General features: G+C 37.5%; 1 protein-coding gene across 4 annotated transcripts in view; it reads left to right on the top strand.

Moving 5' to 3' along the window:
• Positions 1 to 595: 595 nt before the first annotated feature.
• Positions 596 to 14090, top strand: part of vtd (RAD21 cohesin complex component verthandi) — an 80126-nt gene continuing 66631 nt past the window's right edge. Inside the window, exons 1-2 of one of the 4 annotated variants that reach the window (XM_073974371.1) lie at positions 596 to 880; positions 4161 to 4445. The gene's annotated coding sequence lies outside the window, so the exon portion shown is untranslated. Of the gene's footprint in view, positions 885 to 4035; positions 4083 to 4160; positions 4446 to 14090 lie in introns of those variants that run through there. The other 3 variants (XM_073974372.1, XM_073974374.1, XM_073974373.1) reach the window with 3 other exon arrangements.

Raw genomic sequence — 14090 nt, 5'->3', positions numbered from 1 at the left:
AAATAGAAACATATAAAAATATATTGAAAATACAAAATTATTCAGAATTTATGGAAAAAGTGAATGAAATGTGTGTAGTTAAATGTAGAAGATACATTTGAAGAAAAGTCTATTGCTTTTCCTTTTCATTTAATGTATATTTTATGTGTTTTCGGTTCAAATTTTCGTGAAAACAAGCAAACAAAAATGAAGGAAATTTTGTTTATGTTTCTGTTAATTACGAATGGTGTCGTGGAAACGGGTTAATTCGTGTACGTCGTTCGACCGGCGAACAACTTAATTGAAACTCTCGTGTGAACATGACATAAGTGACAACATACATGTGAAAAAGGATATGGTGTGATATAGCCATAAGTCTTGAATGACAGATAACAGACAATACTATAATGAAATACAAAAAACCCCACAAAATTAGTAAAAATATCAGAGTTTTACGTCAATGTTTTTGTGGCGTTTAAACGAACAGTGGCTTTATGTGGGTTAATTGCGCAACACGCTTTTTTCAACAGAGAACATGATATTTTCAATTTCCACCACTTACAGCAAATTCGTACCAAAATTAGTACCAACTGTACTTCCCTCCATTATTTGCACTACTCTTTCCAGCATTGGTGGTGTGTTTGTGTGAACGTCGTTCAATTGTCGCTCTCTCAATTGAAAAGTGTGAAGTTTCTTTTTCCAGAACGGAGTTTTCGTTTTTTAATTTTGAGTTTTATTTCGTTTAATTTTTTATAAAATAATTGTTGATCTAAACAATTAAAGTGAAATTAAAAGAAATTGAACAAAGTTTGTGAAAATATACTAAGAAAGTGTTGAAACATCAGAAAAATAAACAATAAAAACTACATTCAACAACAACAAGAAGAAGCATATAATTGTGGTTGGTAAACGAAATGAGATGGATAAAGAAATGTGAAAAACAGCCAGCCATATGTCGAATTAGACAAAATGTAAACGTAACGTGGAGTGAATGAATGGTAGGAATTTTAACTGAATGTGATATGGAGATAAGTAAAATTCGTGTGCAATTGTTACTGAGAAAAGAGTTTAAAGCCTTTTTGGGAAACTTTTCGGATTGTTTATAACTTTCTACGAGAGGCACTGACTATAAAGGCCTGCGTACATAAGCTGCTCTTCCTGATTGCCTTGCTTTCCTGCTTCATTTTTGACATAATAAAAATAAAAGAATAAAGAAGGCCGAGGAAATTTCGAACTGTGTTGCCCTTTTCTTTTTTATTCTTTTATCAGAAGTAAGCAAGGTAAGCAGGCAAGGCAGCTTATGTACGCAGGCCTTAAAAGTCATCACAATGAGGCACGACGCACGATACTTGTACTAATCGAGGGCACAAGTAATTGCACGTTTATATATAACCGAATTTAACAAACCCATGTCAATTCCATTGCTTATATTTCAAATAAATCCTCATGAAGGTTAGCCCTGCAAAAGGCCATAATATAAACATGGCCTAACCTTCTTCATGAGGATTTATTTTGATGTGTATTGATTTATTTTGACGTATACACAATGGAAATGACATTTGAAACTCACTGGGTTTTGTTAAATGCGGGAACACAGGAAAGAAAATGTTGTGCCCTTTCCCGAGAAAGTCTTAAATCCCCGGCCAAAGGCCGGCTATTGCAAAAGAAAACCACAATTTAAAAGAAAATTTGGAACTTTAATGGCCTATATCTCGGGAAGTATGGACTTCCCGAAGAGACCTACCTGTGGTAAAAATTTCAAAAAAATCGGTATTCCCGTCTTGTTCCATTTTTTTCGGGAACGGACCCGGTTACCCGATTATTGGACCCGAAAGTCCGGGTGCAAAACCCGGCTATACTGAACCGATTGCTACAAAATTGATATCATTGGAAAGCATATAGAAATACCTATCATATGATGGGTTTATTTTCAGGTGGTCAGGTGATATGACCCAAAAACTGAACACATTTTTCCATGGCGAAATAAGAAGGTGTTACATCGATAACAATAATCGGGCCATTTACCACACCAAACGTCAAAATTTTTTCCACAAATTTTGACGTTTGGTCTGATTAATGGTCCGATTATTGTTATCGATGTAACACATCCTTATTCCACCATGCATTTTTTTCTAAATTATAAATGTTTCTCTACATAGTCGGCCTTCGGCCGGGGATTTAAGACTTTCTCCTATAGACAGGTGCAAATCGCGAGAACGGGAATAAAATGTTCTTTTAAATTATAATTTTTTTTATAAATAGACACTTAGAGAAACCGTGTTGTCGAGGTTCTAAGCCATATCTCTTGGTCCAGAGAAGATATTACAACATAAACTACCGTTTTGGAAAGTGTAAAGTTAAATGGGACCCCATAATGGGCCATTTTCGACTTTTTGAGGGTTTTATGGACAAATCTGGGTCCAAAAATCAGTTTTTGGGTTATATCGCCTGACCACCTGAAAATCATATATGATCATATGACCACTTGTTGGATAGGTATTTCCATAAGCCTTCCAATTATAACAATGATATAATGATAAATTTTGAAACAATCGGTTCAGTGGAGTCGGGTCTAACCAGGGTTTTGTACCCGGACTTTCGGACTTCTTTAATTTTTCTTTAACGTCAGGAGAGATCTTCATGATTTAGAGAGATAGGTTTAAAGGTACATACAAGAAGCTCCAGACCAACGAGCCTATAAGGCAAGCTTGGGTATCATTCACACTGATGAAGTACAGTGCGGAGATACAGATAAACGTGTGGTTTTAGCCCCGTTAACATCCGGATGATACAGCCGTCTCAATACATACTGGGCCCAAATTGATGATACCCAACACATGCCCTGCATGTGGATTGGAACTACAACCACTGCATTTATTTAGCTGTCCAGCTAATCCTACTCACCTGTGTCGTGATTCTTTATGGACGCAATCTTTCTAGGTCGCAGAATTTTTGAGTCTGAATACAGAGCACCAAATAACTGAAAAAAATGCACGAACGAACATACATATTTGCATTGCTACAACAACAAATCAATAGAACTCGCATCCACGATTATGCATTGAGGATTAGGACTATAGACTGCCGATAACAATCTGTGAGAGATGAGAATGTTACTATACGTGGAGAGGACCATAGCTGTGTGGCTATTGAACGAGTTCGCCATGGATCCTGTATCTCAATATTTGACTTTTGTAGAAGATGTTGATTTACGACTTTTTTACATTTGAGGTCATTTGTTGCTTTGAAAGCAGTCTCTTGAGGCACTAGGTTCCAGGTGACAATCTGATTGCTCAAGAATGTGAACCACATTTGTCGTCTGGACCCAACATTGTTTTGACTTGCAGAATTTATGCTCGTAAGACGAGAATCGACCGATTTTAACCTAAAAGGACCAGTTCGTTTTATACGTTAGTGGGGAAAATGGAGCTTAACTTTAGTTTAGTAAAAGCTCTCCATTTTTCCAGAAGTACGTATTACTACGCGGATAATGGTTTTGTCTATATTGGACCCTTTTCTACTTTTTATATGTTTTGCAAAAAACTCGATTCCAAAAATCGAGTTTTTGGTTTTGAAAATAGGTATTTTTATAAGCAAAGGAATCGACACTTGAAATCTACTCGATTTCGTAAATGTACTATGTAGTACTTTCGGGTCAAATAACCGGATATTTGTTTCCTTCCCCCATAAATATTATACCTTCAATTTTAAAGTTTTTACTAAACTTGAATTATTTTCTGAAATGGATTACCTAAACTATAAGACTAGATTTTCGAATTTCTCCACAGATCACCAGCCGTTCTTTTGTTTGTGGATATTATACAATAATTTCAACAAATATCTTATACCCAAGTCTCAAGGGACCATCTTGAGGCTTCAAACACATTTTTTCAGTTAATACCAACTACAAAACTTTCAATTTTCCGCCTTTTTCATCATAATAATAATCGCCTTCTTCCTAAAACTGCAACATTACGTTATTTTAACTTTGCGTCTACGTTACGTTTACGCTTTGTCTAATTCGACATGACAAAGTTCCAGCACAAAAGCAAATTCACAAAGAAACGCGCCTTTTAGCTTTCGACAAAGTCGACACACAAACGGTGTTTTTTCTGTGTTTTCACGAAATAAAAGTACATAGAATTTGTTTAAACAATTTATCGTTTACTTTTTTCATACAGCTGCATTAAAAGCGAAGAAATACATCAAAAAACATAAAATACAACTAGTGTAAATGTGAAAAAACGCCACTACAACAAATAATAAATTCTCTGAGGTCTGCAACAGCAATTGTGAATTGTGTGTTGCTAAAAGTGCCGAACAAAAAGAAGCACGAAGAGAAGAAAAAACAGTATCAAAAGACCACAAAATTACTGGAAATCAATCAAAGAAATTGACATAAAACACTATACGGCAAAGCCAAAAATCCATTGTTGCAACTTTCAACTGCGTCATATAGAAACAAGGTAAGCATCCATCCACCAAGTGGTTTTTTATTTTACATTTTATTTTTTTTCTACTAAAAAGAAAAACAAAATCTTTAAACAACAATTTATTTAGTTTTACTACCACAACTGCTATTACTACATACTACTACACTACTGTGTATGGGGAACAGAGTGAGAAAAGAGTAGTTTTTTTTGACTTCTCCTCCATTACGTTGCTTTTTTGCGTGTACAAAATCCCCAAGTTTTTATTTTTTCTTCTACTTTTGTGGAGCTTCTTTTGCTTGCAGTTTGTCATCTACTGCTTCTACTACAAACTGCCATTATTTTGTATTTATTTTTTGTAAGATCTGAAGAGTGAGTCATGTTGTGGCAATCAGTGCCACCATCATTGTAGCCGCCGGGTTCACATCAACTTTTTCATAACATAAATATTTTCCAAGTGTATTCAATTTCAATTTTCTCCTTTTACATTTTTTACACCACCATCATCATCACCTCACCCGGCTCGCCCGGTCTCACAGTCTTGTTTCATTTTTGATGTTGTTGGATTAAAATATGATGCATATGTGTGAGTGATAGATGTCATGAAGGTTTGTGTGTGCGACGCTTCGTGACTGCAGCGGGGTTAATAGTGGAAGTTTGACAATTCTGACAATGTTTTTTGCCATGTTTTTTTTGTACTTTATGACTGCAATAAAGGACAATCATTCCCCCGGGAGAGTTATTGACTGCTCCTAAGAGACACCGCCAGGACACAGACGTTAACAAAACTTATAGCACCAGATTAGCTTTATCTAGGAATTCAGTTATCACTGACAATTTCTCTAGACCAAAAGTGTTAATGAGTTCTTCCAGCGAATTACTACTACGTTGTAATTCAAATGAGTTTCGGAACAACTATAGCTTAGTAAAAACTCTCCGATTTGTTTGAAATTTTTTCCAGAGGTAGATATTTTTACGCTGATCACGGAAATGTATAATTTTCTTGGGGGACGGACCCGGTTACCCAGTTATTGGACCCGAAAGTCCGGGTACAAAACCCGGGTTAGACCCGGCTCTACTGAAACGATTGCTGCAAAATGGTTATCATTGGAAAGCTTATGGAAATACCTATCCAACAAGTTGTCATATAATGGGATTATTTTCAGGTGGTCAGGTGATATAACCCAAAAACTGATTTTTAGACCCGGATTTTTCCATAAAACCCTCAAAAAGTCGAAAATGGGTCCATTATGGGGCCCGCTTAATGTATGTCAGATTATAGCTCGCACTTTAACCTTTCCAAAATTGTGCTATATGTTGTAATACCTTCTCTGGATCCAGGAATATCGGAGAGTTTTTACTAAACTAGAGTTAAGCCTGAGTTTCTTATGGGAAGGTACTTGCGACACTTAAGAATAATGTGATTTGGGAACAAATTTCCTTTACCGACCCTTCGCAGAAAAAATCCAAAAATTTTGTTTTAAATCGCAAGAATTAAGTAGCCGGCCTTCGGCCGGGGATTTAAGACTTTTTCCTATGGACAGGAGCGAATTTCGGCTACGCGAACAAACTTTTTTTAAATCGTAAATTTTTTCCCAAGTAAACAAGGGAATTTTCGGAACTTCGGGGGCCTATATCTCGGTAAGTATACATTTCCCCAACAAAAGAAATACATTGTTGGAATCGGCATGAAAAGCACTATCTGTGGTAATTTTTTCATAATTTTCTGCGGTGGGTCGGTAAAGGAAAGATATGCCGTGATTTGCATCTTCTATTCTATGTTGCATAAGTCGCACCATGCTGAAGGCACAACTTCGATCCTGTGCCCTTGTGCCTGCTAATTCGTTTCGTATTATTTTAATATGTCGAGAGCCTTTCTACAATCAGAACTTGAGAGACGTGACTATCGACTTTGTATAGTCAAGGGTTCTGTTATACTTGTGTAAAGTACTTTAACCAATTCTACTGCTTTCCCGATAGCAAGAAAATCTGTTTAAAAGACTTTGCAGCCCACGCAATACACAGTAGCGAATCTTGTCTCAACATCCAGAGGAGAGTTACGTTCAACCCAAATGTTCCTTTTTGGAATAACAAAAACAAAAACCGAAGGAGGTGGGAATATAATCGCTAGACGATCCTTGTAGTTTTATTGAAGCTGACTAACAAAAGCCGTCCCCAGAGCTTCAAAGCCTTTTTTGTAGCTTCAAAGCCTTCTTCACAGCTTCAAAACATTCCTTGTTGCCCGAAACTGGGGCAGGATATCCATAGGTTGGAGGTTCAAGATCGAGTTCAAAGCAGTCTGAGGATTAATCAGAATTGATTAGTTTGGACAGTAATACCTTGTTCCAAAATTCTTGCCACCATCTAGTGTATGACTTGTGGTTTGAGTCCCCAAATTTCCCCAATGGAGTTCTTGCTGGAGTAGAGTGCAGTAATGTCTTCGTTCGCTCCTCGATATTCCTTTTGCATGTCAAGCGATGGTCCAGGATTGTACCGAGGTATTCAGCTTCCGGAGGAAGTTATAACTCAACTCCGTTCAAAACTGGTCGCTGGAAATGGGGAAGGTAGCGTTTTTTCGTAAATAGTACGTTTTTTCGTAATAGTTCCTCGGACCATTATCACAGGCTCAGTTGTACCAGAGCACATCGATGAGGCCAAACAGGGTTGGTAAAAATTTGCCTATTATCAGCACTATTGCCGACACCTTAGTTTTCAGCTGGTAGAAACACATTTAGCAAAGAAATCCAGAATAATACTGTTCTCCCAGCCTACGAAGTGATAATGCTGCTTTTCAGAATCGCATCAATCCATTCGACAAGGAGGAAATACCTGTGGTGCTGAGAGCGTTATGGATGAATTCAAGCTTTACATTATTCAAGGCCCCATCTAAATCAAAGTCTAAATCTGTTCGTCTTCTTCAGTTCGGGTTTTATTGCTGATTACATAATGAACACAAAAATACCGAGTGTGCGTCCACCGCTCAAATTCAGGTAAATCTGGTGTCGTAAAACCCTGTGATAGGGGATTAATGTAGACAATGGTTTTAGTTTTAGCCAGGGTTTCGGAGTCGAGGTATTTATGGCTCGACTCCGACACCATACAAGTTTTTTTCACGACTCCGACTCTGGGTCGACTCCGAGATTGAATTCCTATACCATGCCTGTGAGGTTATATTGGACATTATATTGGAAAAATTAATTTTTAGCAAAGGCGCAAACCATTCACAGGGTGACTCAGAGAAAACATATTTAACTAAAATTGGAGAACAAATTGAATCGCAAATTATAATTTATGGTCATAACTATTAAAATAACGGTAAAGTATAAACAATTCTGAACAAAATGAATGAAGGAGGCATAAATACGTGTTTAATATATATCAAAGAGCTGTATTGAAAAAGACACTGAACAGAACAGCCCATTGTGCCAAAACTATAAAAGATGGGCGGACGAAACTTGGCTTAAATTAAAGGTCTCTTGAATAGCTATCAGCCAATATATAGATTTTATCCGAAATCAATTTCAGAGATCTGCATTTATGCGATCTACCTTGGGCCCACCTATGAAAAAGACACTAAACAGAACAGCCCATTGTGCAAAAACTATAAAAGATGGGCGGACGAAACTTGGCTTAAATTAAAGGCCTCTTGAATAGCTATCAGCCCATATATAGGTTTTATCCGAAATCAATTTCAGAGATCTGCATTTTGCGATCTACCTTGGGCCCACCTATGAAATATATACTGAACATAATAGCCCACTGTTCCAAAACTATAAGAGATGGGCGGACGAAACTTGGCTTAAATTAAAGGCCTCTTGAATAGCTATCAGCCCATATATAGGTTTTATCCGAAATCAATTTCAGAGATCTGCATTTTTGCGATCTACCTTGGGCCCACCTATGAAAAAGACACTAAACAGAACAGCCCATTGTGCAAAAACTATAAAAGATGGGCGGACGAAACTTGGCTTAAATTAAAGGCCTCTTGAATAGCTATCAGCCAATATATAGATTTTATCCGAAATCAATTTCAGAGATCTGCGTTTTGCGATTTACCTTAGGGCCCACCTATGAAAAAGACACTAAACAGAACAGCCCATTGTGCAAAAACTATAAAAGATGGGCGGACGAAACTTGGCTTAAATTAAAGGCCTCTTGAATAGCTATCAGCCCATATATAGGTTTTATCCGAAATCAATTTCAGAGATCTGCATTTTGCGATTTACCTTGGGCCCACCTATGAAAAAGACACTAAACAGAACAGCCCATTGTGCAAAAACTATAAAAGATGGGCGGACGAAACTTGGCTTAAATTAAAGGCCTCTTGAATAGCTATCAGCCAATATATAGATTTTATCCGAAATCAATTTCAGAGATCTGCGTTTTGCGATTTACCTTAGGGCCCACCTATGAAAAAGACACTAAACAGAACAGCCCATTGTGCAAAAAATATAAAAGATGGGCGGACTAAACTTGGCTTAAATTAAAGGCCTCTTGAATAGCTATCAGCCCATATATAGGTTTTATCCGAAATCAATTTCAGAGATCTGCATTTTGCGATTTACCTTGGGCCCACCTCTGAAATATACACTTGACATAATAGCCCACTGTGCCAAAACTATAAAAGATGGGCGGACGAAACTTGGCTTAAATTAAAGGCCTCTTGAATAGCTATCAGCCAATATATAGATTTTATCCGAAATCAATTTCAGAGATCTGCATTTTTGCGATCTACCTTGGGCCCACCTATGAAAAAGACACTAAACAGAACAGCCCATTGTGCAAAAACTATAAAAGATGGGCGGACGAAACTTGGCTTAAATTAAAGGTCTCTTGAATAGCTATCAGCCCATGTATAGATTTTATCCGAAATCAATTTCAGAGATCTGCATTTTGCGATCTACCTTGGGCCCATCTATGAAATATATACTGAACATAATAGCCTACTGTTCCAAAACTATAAAAGATGGGCGGACGAAACTTGGCTTAAATTAAAGGCCTCTTGAATAGCTATCAGCCAATATATAGATTTTATCCGAAATCAATTTCAGAGATCTGCGTTTTGCGATTTACCTTAGGGCCCACCTATGAAAAAGACACTAAACAGAACAGCCCATTGTGCAAAAACTATAAAAGATGGGCGGACGAAACTTGGCTTAAATTAAAGGCCTCTTGAATAGCTATCAGCTTATATATAGGTTTTATCCGAAATCAATTTCAGAGATCTGCATTTTGCGATTTACCTGCATTTATGCGATCTACCTTGGGCCCACCTATGAAAAAGACACTAAACAGAACAGCCCATTGTGCAAAAACTATAAAAGATGGGCGGACGAAACTTGGCTTAAATTAAAGGCCTCTTGAATAGCTATCAGCCCATATATAGGTTTTATCCGAAATCAATTTCAGAGATCTGCATTTTGCGATCTACCTTGGGCCCACCTATGAAATATATACTGAACATAATAGCCCACTGTTCCAAAACTATAAAAGATGGACGGACGAAACTTGGCTTAAATTAAAGGCCTCTTGAATAGCTATCAGCCCATATATAGGTTTTATCCGAAATCAATTTCAGAGATCTGCATTTTTGCGATCTACCTTGGGCCCACCTATGAAAAAGACACTAAACAGAACAGCCCATTGTGCAAAAAATATAAAAGATGGGCGGACTAAACTTGGCTTAAATTAAAGGCCTCTTGAATAGCTATCAGCCCATATATAGGTTTTATCCGAAATCAATTTCAGAGATCTGCATTTTGCGATTTACCTTGGGCCCACCTCTGAAATATACACTTGACATAATAGCCCACTGTGCCAAAACTATAAAAGATGGGCGGACGAAACTTGGCTTAAATTAAAGGCCTCTTGAATAGCTATCAGCCAATATATAGATTTTATCCGAAATCAATTTCAGAGATCTGCATTTTTGCGATCTACCTTGGGCCCACCTATGAAAAAGACACTAAACAGAACAGCCCATTGTGCAAAAACTATAAAAGATGGGCGGACGAAACTTGGCTTAAATTAAAGGCCTCTTGAATAGCTATCAGCCCATATATAGGTTTTATCCGAAATCAATTTCAGAGATCTGCATTTTGCGATTTACCTTGGGCCCACCTCTGAAATATACACTTGACATAATAGCCCACTGTGCCAAAACTATAAAAGATGGGCGGACGAAACTTGGCTTAAATTAAAAGCCTCTTGAATAGCTATCAGCCAATATATAGATTTTATCCGAAATCAATTTCAGAGATCTGCATTTTTGCGATCTACCTTGGGCCCACCTATGAAAAAGACACTAAACAGAACAGCCCATTGTGCAAAAACTATAAAAGATGGGCGGACGAAACTTGGCTTAAATTAAAGGCCTCTTGAATAGCTATCAGCCAATATATAGATTTTATCCGAAATCAATTTCAGAGATCTGCATTTTGCGATCTACCTTGGGCCCACCTATGAAATATATACTGAACATAATAGCCCACTGTTCCAAAACTATAAAAGATGGGCGGACGAAACTTGGCTTAAATTAAAGGCCTCTTGAATAGCTATCAGCCCATATATAGGTTTTATCCGAAATCAATTTCAGAGATCTGCATTTTTGCGATCTACCTTGGGCCCACCTATGAAAAAGACACTAAACAGAACAGCCCATTGTGCAAAAACTATAAAAGATGGGCGGACGAAACTTGGCTTAAATTAAAGGCCTCTTTAATAGCTATCAGCCCATATATAGGTTTTATCCGAAATCAATTTCAGAGATCTGCATTTTTGCGATCTACCTTGGGCCCACCTATGAAAAAGACATTTGATATTGATATTGATTTCGGATAAAATCTATATATTGGCTGATAGCTATTCAAGAGGCCTTTAATTTAAGCCAAGTTTCGTCCGCCCATCTTTTATAGTTTTTGCACAATGGTCTGTTCTGTTTAGTGCCTTTTTCATAGGTGGGCCCTAAGGTAAATCGCAAAACGCAGATCTCTGAAATTGATTTCGGATAAAATCTATATATTGGCTGATAGCTATTCAAGAGGCCTTTAATTTAAGCCAAGTTTCGTCCGCCCATCTTTTATAGTTTTTGCACAATGGGCTGTTCTGTTTAGTGTCTTTTTCATAGGTGGGCCCAAGGTAAATCGCAAAATGTAGATCTCTGAAATTGATTTCGGATAAAACCTATATATGGGCTGATAGCTATTCAAGAGGCCTTTAATTTAAGCCAAGTTTCGTCCGCCCATCTTTTATAGTTTTTGCACAATGGGCTGTTCTGTTTAGTGTCTTTTTCATAGGTGGGCCCAAGGTAGATCGCAAAAATGCAGATCTCTGAAATTGATTTCGGATAAAACCTATATATTGGCTGATAGCTATTCAAGAGGCCTTTAATTTAAGCCAAGTTTCGTCCGCCCATCTTTTATAGTTTTGGCACAGTGGGCTATTATGTCAAGTGTATATTTCAGAGGTGGGCCCAAGGTAAATCGCAAAATGCAGATCTCTGAAATTGATTTCGGATAAAACCTATATATGGGCTGATAGCTATTCAAGAGGCCTTTAATTTAAGCCAAGTTTAGTCCGCCCATCTTTTATATTTTTTGCACAATGGGCTGTTCTGTTTAGTGTATTTTTCATAGGTGGGCCCTAAGGTAAATCTCAAAACGCAGATCTCTGAAATTGATTTCGGATAAAATCTATATATTGGCTGATAGCTATTCAAGAGGCCTTTAATTTAAGCCAAGTTTCGTCCGCCCATCTTTTATAGTTTTTGCACAATGGGCTGTTCTGTTTAGTGTCTTTTTCATAGGTGGGCCCAAGGTAAATCGCAAAATGCAGATCTCTGAAATTGATTTCGGATAAAACCTATATATGGGCTGATAGCTATTCAAGAGGCCTTTAATTTAAGCCAAGTTTCGTCCGCCCATCTTTTATAGTTTTTGCACAATGGGCTGTTCTGTTTAGTGTCTTTTTCATAGGTGGGCCCTAAGGTAAATCGCACAACGCAGATCTCTGAAATTGATTTCGGATAAAATCTATATATTGGCTAATAGCTATTCAAGAGGCCTTTAATTTAAGCCAAGTTTCGTCCGCCCATCTTTTATAGTTTTTGCACAATGGGCTGTTCTGTTTAGTGTCTTTTTCATAGGTGGGCCCAAGGTAGATCGCAAAAATGCAGATCTCTGAAATTGATTTCGGATAAAACCTATATATGGGCTGATAGCTATTCAAGAGGCCTTTAATTTAAGCCAAGTTTCGTCCGCCCATCTTTTATAGTTTTTGCACAATGGGCTGTTCTGTTTAGTGTCTTTTTCATAGGTGGGCCCAAGGTAGATCGCAAAAATGCAGATCTCTGAAATTGATTTCGGATAAAATCTATATATTGGCTGATAGCTATTCAAGAGGCCTTTAATTTAAGCCAAGTTTCGTCCGCCCATCTATTATAGTTTTGGCACAGTGGGCTATTATGTCAAGTGTATATTTCAGAGGTGGGCCCAAGGTAAATCGCAAAATGCAGATCTCTGAAATTGATTTCGGATAAAACCTATATATGGGCTGATAGCTATTCAAGAGGCCTTTAATTTAAGCCAAGTTTAGTCCGCCCATCTTTTATATTTTTTGCACAATGGGCTGTTCTGTTTAGTGTCTTTTTCATAGGTGGGCCCTAAGGTAAATCGCAAAACGCAGATCTCTGAAATTGATTTCGGATAAAATCTATATATTGGCTGATAGCTATTCAAGAGGCCTTTAATTTAAGCCAAGTTTCGTCCGCCCATCTTTTATAGTTTTTGCACAATGGGCTGTTCTGTTTAGTGTCTTTTTCATAGGTGGGCCCAAGGTAAATCGCAAAATGCAGATCTCTGAAATTGATTTCGGATAAAACCTATATATGGGCTGATAGCTATTCAAGAGGCCTTTAATTTAAGCCAAGTTTCGTCCGCCCATCTTTTATAGTTTTTGCACAATGGGCTGTTCTGTTTAGTGTCTTTTTCATAGGTGGGCCCTAAGGTAAATCGCAAAACGCAGATCTCTGAAATTGATTTCGGATAAAATCTATATATTGGCTGATAGCTATTCAAGAGGCCTTTAATTTAAGCCAAGTTTCGTCCGCCCATCTTTTATAGTTTTTGCACAATGGGCTGTTCTGTTTAGTGTCTTTTTCATAGGTGAGCCCAAGGTAGATCGCAAAAATGCAGATCTCTGAAATTGATTTCGGATAAAACCTATATATGGGCTGATAGCTATTCAAGAGGCCTTTAATTTAAGCCAAGTTTCGTCCGCCCATCTTTTATAGTTTTGGAACAGTGGGCTATTATGTTCAGTATATATTTCATAGGTGGGCCCAAGGTAGATCGCAAAATGCAGATCTCTGAAATTGATTTCGGATAAAACCTATATATGGGCTGATAGCTATTCAAGAGGCCTTTAATTTAAGCCAAGTTTCGTCCGCCCATCTTTTATAGTTTTTGCACAATGGGCTGTTCTGTTTAGTGTCTTTTTCATAGGTGGGCCCAAGGTAGATCGCATAAATGCAGATCTCTGAAATTGATTTCGGATAAAATCTATATATTGGCTGATAGCTATTCAAGAGACCTTTAATTTAAGCCAAGTTTCGTCCGCCCATCTTTTATAGTTTTGGCACAATGGGCTGTTCTGTTCAGTGTCTTTTTCAATACAGCTCTTTGA

Source organism: Musca autumnalis, unplaced genomic scaffold, assembly GCF_047663935.1.
Source record: "Musca autumnalis isolate F117 unplaced genomic scaffold, ASM4766393v1 scaffold_3, whole genome shotgun sequence".
NCBI classification, from domain to species: Eukaryota; Metazoa; Arthropoda; class Insecta; order Diptera; family Muscidae; genus Musca; species Musca autumnalis.
Note: the sequence above shows the minus strand (reverse complement) of the source record. Positions and strands in the feature narration are given on the sequence as shown.